The sequence below is a fragment of the Aegilops tauschii genome, chromosome 2 (assembly GCF_002575655.3).
Source record: "Aegilops tauschii subsp. strangulata cultivar AL8/78 chromosome 2, Aet v6.0, whole genome shotgun sequence".
Classification (NCBI taxonomy): domain Eukaryota; kingdom Viridiplantae; phylum Streptophyta; class Magnoliopsida; order Poales; family Poaceae; genus Aegilops; species Aegilops tauschii.
Window position 1 is genome coordinate 394,269,988 of NC_053036.3, and position 8,607 is coordinate 394,278,594.

Here is an 8,607-nt window from a genome sequence, read left to right on the forward strand (position 1 = left end):
ATCATAGAAACAGACCAAACCTTTATCTCCTTGCACGCGCAATTGATCTCTCAACATCAATCGATCTCGTCAAGATGTGTTGAGGCATGAACCGAATGGGATGTCAAAACTAAGACGGGAAGCGACACGTAGTGGAGGCCAAGTGAAACTTTAAACGAACCGTTTGTTTGTATGCATGTCGGACAAATTACAACATTGGAAATACAAGCATGGTCTAGGCCCACATGCGAATGATACTCGGCGGAATGTTCAAATGAGGCATGCGGGAGGATGGACTCGACCGGAGGGCGGCATGATCGATGGAGAAGAGGGTTGGAGAGGAATGAGAAATAAGCAACGCCGCATGATTATACTTGAACGACTCAAATAAACAATAAGTTGTCTCGTTTTCCCTTCCGTCTTGGTCACGGAGTAAGATACTCCCTCTGTTTTTATTTACTCTGCATATTAGGTTTGACTGAAGTCAAACTTCATAAATTTGACCAAATTTATAGAAAACTAGCAAGATGCCTGTGCCTTGCACGGGACATCAAGATCTTGTGGGAGAAAAGGATGAACGAGGGAAGACCTTATCTGCAAATGTGGAGAGGAGTGTGGGTAAATTGTCATAGTTTCATTCCTATCCGTTAGATATAGATTGGACACCCTATATTGCAGGATGGCAGGCACACCATCATCACCAACTCTGCTTTTTATCTACACTAGCAAGATGCCCATGCGTTGCACGGAACATCAAGATGCATTTGTATGAGTAGTTTATCTTGTGGGAGAAAAGGATGAATGAGGGAAGGCCTTATTTGGAAATGTGGAGAGGGGTGTGGGTATCTTTTTGCAAAATTGCCATAGTTTCCTTCCTATCCGTCAGATATAAATCGGATGGACTCTTATCAAAAACAGAGTTGGTGACGATGGTGTGCCTGCCATCCTGCAATATAGGCCGTCCGATTTATATCTGACAGATAGGAAGGAAACTATGGCAATTTTGCAAAAAGGTACCCACACACCTCTCCACATTTGCAAATAAGGCCTTCCCTCATTCATCCTTTTCTCCCACAAGATAAACTAGTCATACAAATGCATCTTGATGTTACGTGCGTTGCACGGGCATCTTGCTAGTAAGAGTAGAAATATGAACATTTACAATAGCAAATATATATGATGTGAAAGTATATTCAATAATGAATCTAATGGTATTGATTTGTTATTGTATATGTTATTATTTCTGTCAATAAACTTTGTCAAAGTTTACAAAGTTTGACTTTGAGCAAAGCTAAAATGCGGAGTAAATAAAAACATAAGGAGTACGCAGGGACTAGTATAGTTACTACTGCCGGAACATGGTAAGTTGGACCCCTAAATGTAGGCACGAACCAGGCACACCTCAATTATTCTTTCAAATAGTCGGACACCTACATTTAGCACACCATCCGGCTACTTAATCAAGTGTCACGCTTCACTACTTGAAAAGGAAAAGGGTGGTACTGTACCCAAAACCACCACACTTGGGGCTAGGGTAACAACTTGGTACTGTACCACATTTGAACCAGGGCACAAAAATCACATGTTCTACGCCTAATGCGCAACTCGGAGCACTGACGCTCGAATATCGCCGGGAAAACAGGGAAACCGACATGTAGGGCACACCTGTCGGGACGAGTGGCGCAGACTAGTCCAATGGAGGAGCTGGCCCACGACCTTGATACGTCTCCAACGTATCTACTTTTCCAAACACTTTTGCCCTTTTTTGGACTCTAACTTGCATGATTTGAACGGAACTAACCCGGACTGACGCTGTTTTCAGCAGAACTGCCATGGTGTTATTTTTGTGCAGAAATAAAAGTTCTCGGAATGACCTGAAAATCCACAGAGACACATTTTGGAATTAATGAAAAATATTGGCGAAAGAATCAGCATCAGGAGGGCCACACCCTATCCACGAGGGTGCAGGGCGCGCCCCCTGGGGCGCGCCCCCCTGCCTCGTGGGCCCCCTGGGATTCCACCGACCTCAACCCCAGCTCCATATATTCATGTTCGGGTAGAAAAAATTCAGAGAGAAGGGTTCATCGCGTTTTACGATACGGAGCCGCCGTCAAGCCCTAATCTCTCTCGGGAGGGCTGATCTAGAGTCCGTTCGGGGCTCCGGAGAGGGGAATCCGTCGCCGTCGTCATCATCAACTATCCTCCATCACCAATTTCATGATGCTCACCGCCGTGCGTGTGTAATCCCATCATAGGCTTGCTGGACGGTGATGGGTTGGATGAGATTTACCATGTAATCGAGTTAGTTTTGTTAGGGTTTGATCCCTAGTATCCATTATGTTTTAAGATTGATGTTGCTATGACTTTGCTATGCTTAATGCTTGTCACTAGGGCCCGAGTGCCATGATTTCAGATCTGAACCTATTATGTTTTCATGAATATATGTGAGTTCTTGATCCTATCTTGCAAGTCAATAGTCACCTACTATGTGTTATGACCCGGCAACCCCGAAGTGACAATAATCAGGACCACTCCCGGTGATGACCGTAGTTTGAGGAGTTCATGTATTCACTAAGTGTTAATTCTTTAGTCCGGTACTCTATTAAAAGGAGGCCTTAATATCCCTTAGTTTCCAATAGGACCCCGCTACCACGGGAGGCTAGGACAAAAGATGTCATGTAAGTTCTTTTCCATAAGCACGTATGACTATATTCGGAATACATGCCTACATTACATTGATGAACTGGAGCTAGTTCTGTGTCACCCTATGTTATAACTGTTGCATGAGGAATCGCATCCGACATAATTATCCATCATTGATCCATTGCCTACGAGCTTTTCACATATTGATCTTTGCTTAGTTACTTTTCCGTTGCCACTGTTACGATTGCTACAAAAACTGCTACTGTTACTTTTGCCACCGTTACCGTTACTTCCATACTACTTTGATACTAAATACTTTGCTACAGATACTAAGTTATCCAGGTGTGGTTGAATTGACAACTCAACTGCTAATACTTAAGAATATTCTTTGGCTCCCTTGTGTCGAATCAATAAATTTGGGTTGAATACTCTACCCTCGAAAACTGTTGTGATCCCCTATACTTGTGGGTTATCAAGACTATTTTCTGGCGCCGTTGCCGGGGAGCATAGCTCCATTCTTTGAGTTACTTGGGATTTATATCTGTTGATCACTATGAGGACCTTGAAAGATGAAAGAACCAAGATTTACCCCTCAACTACGAGGGGAGGTAAGGAACTGCCATCTAGCTCTGCACTTGATTCACCTTCTGTTTTGAGTAAACTTGCGACACCTACTCCTGTTATTGATTCTGATATGTCGCATGTTATTGATGATGCCACTTCTGCTTTGCATGATACTTATGATGAAACTACTTCTATGCTTGATAATACTGTGCCATTAGGTGAATTTCTTGATGAACAACTTGCTAGGGTTAGAGAGAATGAAATTATTGAAACTGATAATATTGATGAAAATGATGTTGAAGATTCTCCCCCTAGATATGAATTGCCTGATGTGCCTGAGGTTTATGTTATGGATGAAGAAACAGCTACAGACCTTTTTGCTTACAAACACAGATATGATCTTAAGAAACTGTTAGCTAAGCTGAAAGAAAAGTCTTTGAATGCTAGAATGAAATATGACCCTCCTTTTGCTACTTCACCTATCTGTATTTCTGATAAGGATTATGATTTCTCTGCCGATCCTGAGTTAATTACTTTGGTTGAATCTGATCCTTTTTATGGCTATGAATCTGAAACTGTTGTGACACATCTTAATAAATTGAATGATATATCCACCCTATTCGCTCATGAAGAAAAAAATCGTTACTGCTATATCCTTAAGTTATTTCCATTCTCATTAAAGGGTGATACTAAAACATGGTTTAATTCCCTTGCTCCTGTTATGTGCGTAGTCCTAAGGATATGATTTACTAGACCTGTAGCGCGCCACCTGGCGCGCGGTGCCCAGTCCTAACGCTTTGACTAAGTATGTATAGCCAGCACAATAACTCATGCGCCTGGTTAAAGTGTAAATGGCAGCGCCTAAGCGAAGGGCTCATAGTAAGGATATACCGAAAGCAAGTATTGTTGCTACTTGGTATAAGATCTTTTTATTAAAGTCATGGCAAAAGGCGAGGAACTAAATGTACCAAATGCAAGGCAAGTAGGTCATATTTTGTTAATAGAACTTCTCATTTGGAATTTCATGGGAAATGCAAATATATATTTTATTCCAAAAGCGAGTAAAGTGAGATGCAAACATCATACTTATTACATAGCAACAGCAAGCCATAGCGGCAGCGAGATAAGGAACTTATATAGTTCCACATAAGCATACTCTTAGATAGCTTCACTTGATCGTCTCATCATTCGACACTTCACATGACACATCACATGAATCTGATGTGAGTAACTTGTTCGGTCAGTTGAAGAATATGATGTGTTCTTCATGGACAACATAATTATCAATCTTGGACCAACATTCAGTTATGTAATACTGCAGCAAGCATCACTAAAAAGTAAATAAGAAGGAAATATATAAATATATATACTCACATTGCTGATATCATGGAAAAACATAATACAGCTATGGTGATTCCCTGAATCTTGTGCAATTGGAGGCAATGCAGATCATCCCAACCCATTTGCTTCCTCTCCCTATAGAACATAATGAATCAAGTGAACAGTAGAGCTCATCTTAAAAAAGAATAACAACAGTGCTCATAGATACACATAATTGACTCTTTCTTGATTGAACGTTAGGCTGAAAGCGGATTCAATTGTTCGGTGATGAATTTAACAGCTGGGTTTAGAAGCAGCATTGTCCTATGCTATGTTTTTCTATATAACTAAATAACATACATGACGACAATCCTATGGCCCAAGAATTGTTTGAGATCATGTTAATGTACAGAAACATAAAAAACTATCTACAAATCCAGCTACAGATTGTTTTAGAGAGAACACCTCGTCTTTTTGAAAGAAGCAAACTGTAACCCATCCAGGTACAGCCAACTTCAGACTATATATGAATCAAACCTGTATGGTCAACATAGTCCAAGCAGATTCCATTTTAATCTCTTTCGAAAGTAAGGTTTTTCTCTTCAGCACACCATTTTGATTTAAACCGTGAAAAGGTCCCTCGGCTGAGTTTGCCTCCAAGCACAAATCCAGAACTTGCTGCATCATCACATACCTTTAGCATCCGGCCAGAATAAAATGATGTTTTCATCAGAGATAGAGAGATAGAGAGAGAGAGAGAGAGAGAGAGAGAGAGAGAGAGAGGTGAAACTGGACGGAGTAAAGATGGGGGATAGAGTTGGAGGCGCCAGAGCTCCGACCATCTCCAAGGTGGCATTCCTAGAGGCGGCACGCCGTTGGGGAACAGAGCTGAGAGCCGGAGTGGACCACTCTAGGGAATGGATGTGCTGGCCGCCCCTCAGAGGTGCGTGAGAAGGGTGGTGCTCCTCCTGCCGAGTGAACGCAAGCATGCGACCAGCCGTACCACACATGGTTTCATTTTAGCTAACCCTGCAGCAGACATTGTGCAAAGCCACATGGAAATGCAAAGCAAACATATAAGTAGATATGATCGGTAGTAGACAGTATTCACTTACTGGACACATGATCCTGTGTATCGAGTACAGAAGTGAGAAACATGTGTTTGATGACAAGAGATAAATTATAGGACAAGTCACTACACCTTATGAACTACCATTTTCTCTTATTTATACTAAATTACCCTGCCACCCATGCTGTCGGAGAAAATACAAGCTATTTTTTTTCAGACTATATGACCCTCTTTTGTTTATTTTCCATGCATAGATTATTCACTTCCTTGATCTACAGTTTTATATTGCCAACAACTGATCCAAAAAGCAGAAAGGCAAAAATCAGGCATGATATATACATACATTTTTCTGATGAATACAGATAATAAGGGCTGATCACAACTATAGGTTGTTATGATCCAAATGCTGGTGCATATTACTACTCTAGGCAGTGTGTTACCTCTTGTCTTGGTCCTCTCGGAAAAGCTCGGTTCACTGCACATAGTTTCAATCCTTGGCTTTTTGACATGGTGGCGCTTACGACGGCATCTACCTGAACAACCGAACCGACCAACACGTCAAACACAACATCATCGACGGAATTCAAAGATAATGGCGCCTGCTACTCAATGTATACATAGATACTTTCGTCATCATTGATGTAGCTTATAGGACTATAGATTTTTAATCAAACCTACTATAGATTTTCAGTAGAACCAGCAGGGTCTACGTTCCCTTCAAGGGAAAGGCACACAAGGTAATTAACCTATTTATTTTACGCAGACTGTCATGGACAGGACCACTTCTTGTACCTTTCTTTTTATGAACCAGACATTTACTTTTTGACATGCATTTTTCATATTTCCTTCACATGGAAACAAAGCTCTACCTTTTGTTCTAGAAGTTCATCCAAAAGGCTTCTTAATGTGCAGCAGTAAACTATACCTGGCTTATTTTCTCTTGATTTTTTACAAATGCCAATATATATTTCAGGAACATCAAACATATATTTCAGCACAAAAGATAGCTATTCATCTCTTCATATTAGATGAGTGTTTGTACTGCACTCATTTGGGAAACATTGCTAATATCTTCAGAAGGGGTACAAATCAGGAATATATCAGTAGCATATATATTCTGTATATCAATCATATTGAGGATTTATAGGATGTGTTATTCATTGTTTAGACTTGACCTTTAAGATGTGTCTAAGAGTACTTGTCGAACTCCATGCAGATAAATGCAACCGAAACTAAAGATGAAATCTTTGAAGCAGTTTGCAAGTTGTTCTGCTCCTTAAGGTAAATCCTGATGATTGAGAAACGAAATTCCTATCGCTGTGACAATGTCCCATCCATGAGTGTCCCATCGAACTAAAACCTCCTCCAAACTACGTACAAGGATATGAGCAACCCCAGACCCAAACAAACTAGCTAGGGGAAAATTAAAGCACCGCAAGCATGGAAGAGGGGAAGGAAAGGTCGTCGCTTTACCACCGCCGTAGAAATTGATGTTGCAGTTGCCGTTGCGGTGCTTCTGCTGGTGCAGGGGAGTGAGCTCGCCGGAGATGGCTGGTTTCACTGGGTCATGGTTGACGGCGCCCGCAGCTACTGGTCTTCACTGCATCTAACGATGGTGGTGGTGCTGCTGCTGTGAAGAAGGTCTCGGGCCAGGCAGCAGTTGCACGCCTCCTCTGCTGCTCGCCGCAGCTCGACCTCCATAGGCTGGATGGTACCTCTTCCATCTCCGTCAGGTGGCCAAGTTGACAGCAAGCGATGTGCACGACGAAAGTGTCACTACCCGCCGATCCTGCTGCAAGAGGATGAACGAATCAGGAACATGTACACAACAGGTAGCTAGGACCATACAAGATCGAGAGAAAGAGCACCTGAAGGACAACGACAGTGGTGACGTGGACGACCGTCTCGGCGGCCGATGCTCCCCCCGTGATGGCGAGGCGCGGCCGTTGCCTTTGGCCCTGTGTCGCTGGTTACGTGGCGACACACAGGTCGTCCCACGCGCAGAGGTGGCTACCGGTCGAGAGGACGAATCAGAGGCCGCCGGGGCGTGCTCAACGTGACCCTCGTACCGTGCTACCCAGTCCCCAGCCTTGCTCCTATGCTGCCACTCGCTGCTGCCTTGTCCAGGGAGGAGGAGGGGTGGCCGCGCGAGAGGGACGGGGAGAGCAGTGGCAGAGGCGAGCTCGGCGATGGGAGAGGAGACCGAACGGGAGTGCGGCGGCTGCAAGAGCGAAGGGAAGGGGCACGATGGGGATGGAGGCTAGGGTTTTCACCCAATCGATTCCCTCCTCTCCTTTACACAGACACGACCCACCCACAGATCCCCACACAGGGGTAAGGACGCGAAATACCACTAATGCCCTCGATGGGATTAGGGAATTACAGGCGGTGGCATGCAGTTTTGACCACGGGCCAACCACACCGGACCTCTGCGCACCCACAGTCGCAGACAGAGGTGGCCCACCAGCTGCGCGCCCCACGAGTCAGGGAGAGAGGACTAATATTCCGAGGTAAGAGGAAGAAAGGACCGTTCTTTGTTTCGGTTCCAAATTTTATCCAACGGCTCAGGTCATCTCAGGGGTAGATCCAATGGTCCAAAACGCATCAAGACGCAGATCCAACGGCCCAAAAGCCAAAATCGCTGAGAAGCTCCAGGTTCAGACGTGAATCTAACTATGGGATTACTTCTCTGCTAAATATTTCCTCGCTCATAAGAAACAAGCTGCCTTAAGGGAAATATATAATTTTGTGCAAATTGAAGAAGAGAGTGTGCCACAAGCTTGGGGGAGGCTTCTCTGATTACTTAATGCTTTGCCTAATCATCCTCTCAAGAAAAATAAAATACTTGATATCTTTTATAATGGACTAACCGATGCTTTCAGAGACCACCTGTATAGTTGTGTTGGTTGTGTTTTCAGGGAAAGAACTATTGAGCAAGCTGAATTGCTATTGAATAATATATTGAGTAATGATAATGATTGGACACTTCCTGAACCAACTCCTAAGCAAACTTCGAAGAAAAGGGGTATTTT

General features: G+C 43.3%; 1 long non-coding RNA gene across 1 annotated transcript; it reads right to left on the reverse strand.

Moving 5' to 3' along the window:
• Positions 1-4,206: 4,206 nt before the first annotated feature.
• Positions 4,207-7,882, reverse strand: LOC109750727 (uncharacterized). The gene is made up of 4 exons (XR_012202829.1): positions 7,444-7,882; positions 7,049-7,364; positions 6,016-6,108; positions 4,207-5,535 (listed from the first exon to the last, which is right to left on the reverse strand). It is a non-coding gene; the product is annotated as an uncharacterized lncRNA (long non-coding RNA).
• Between the last annotated feature and the right edge of the window lie 725 nt (positions 7,883-8,607).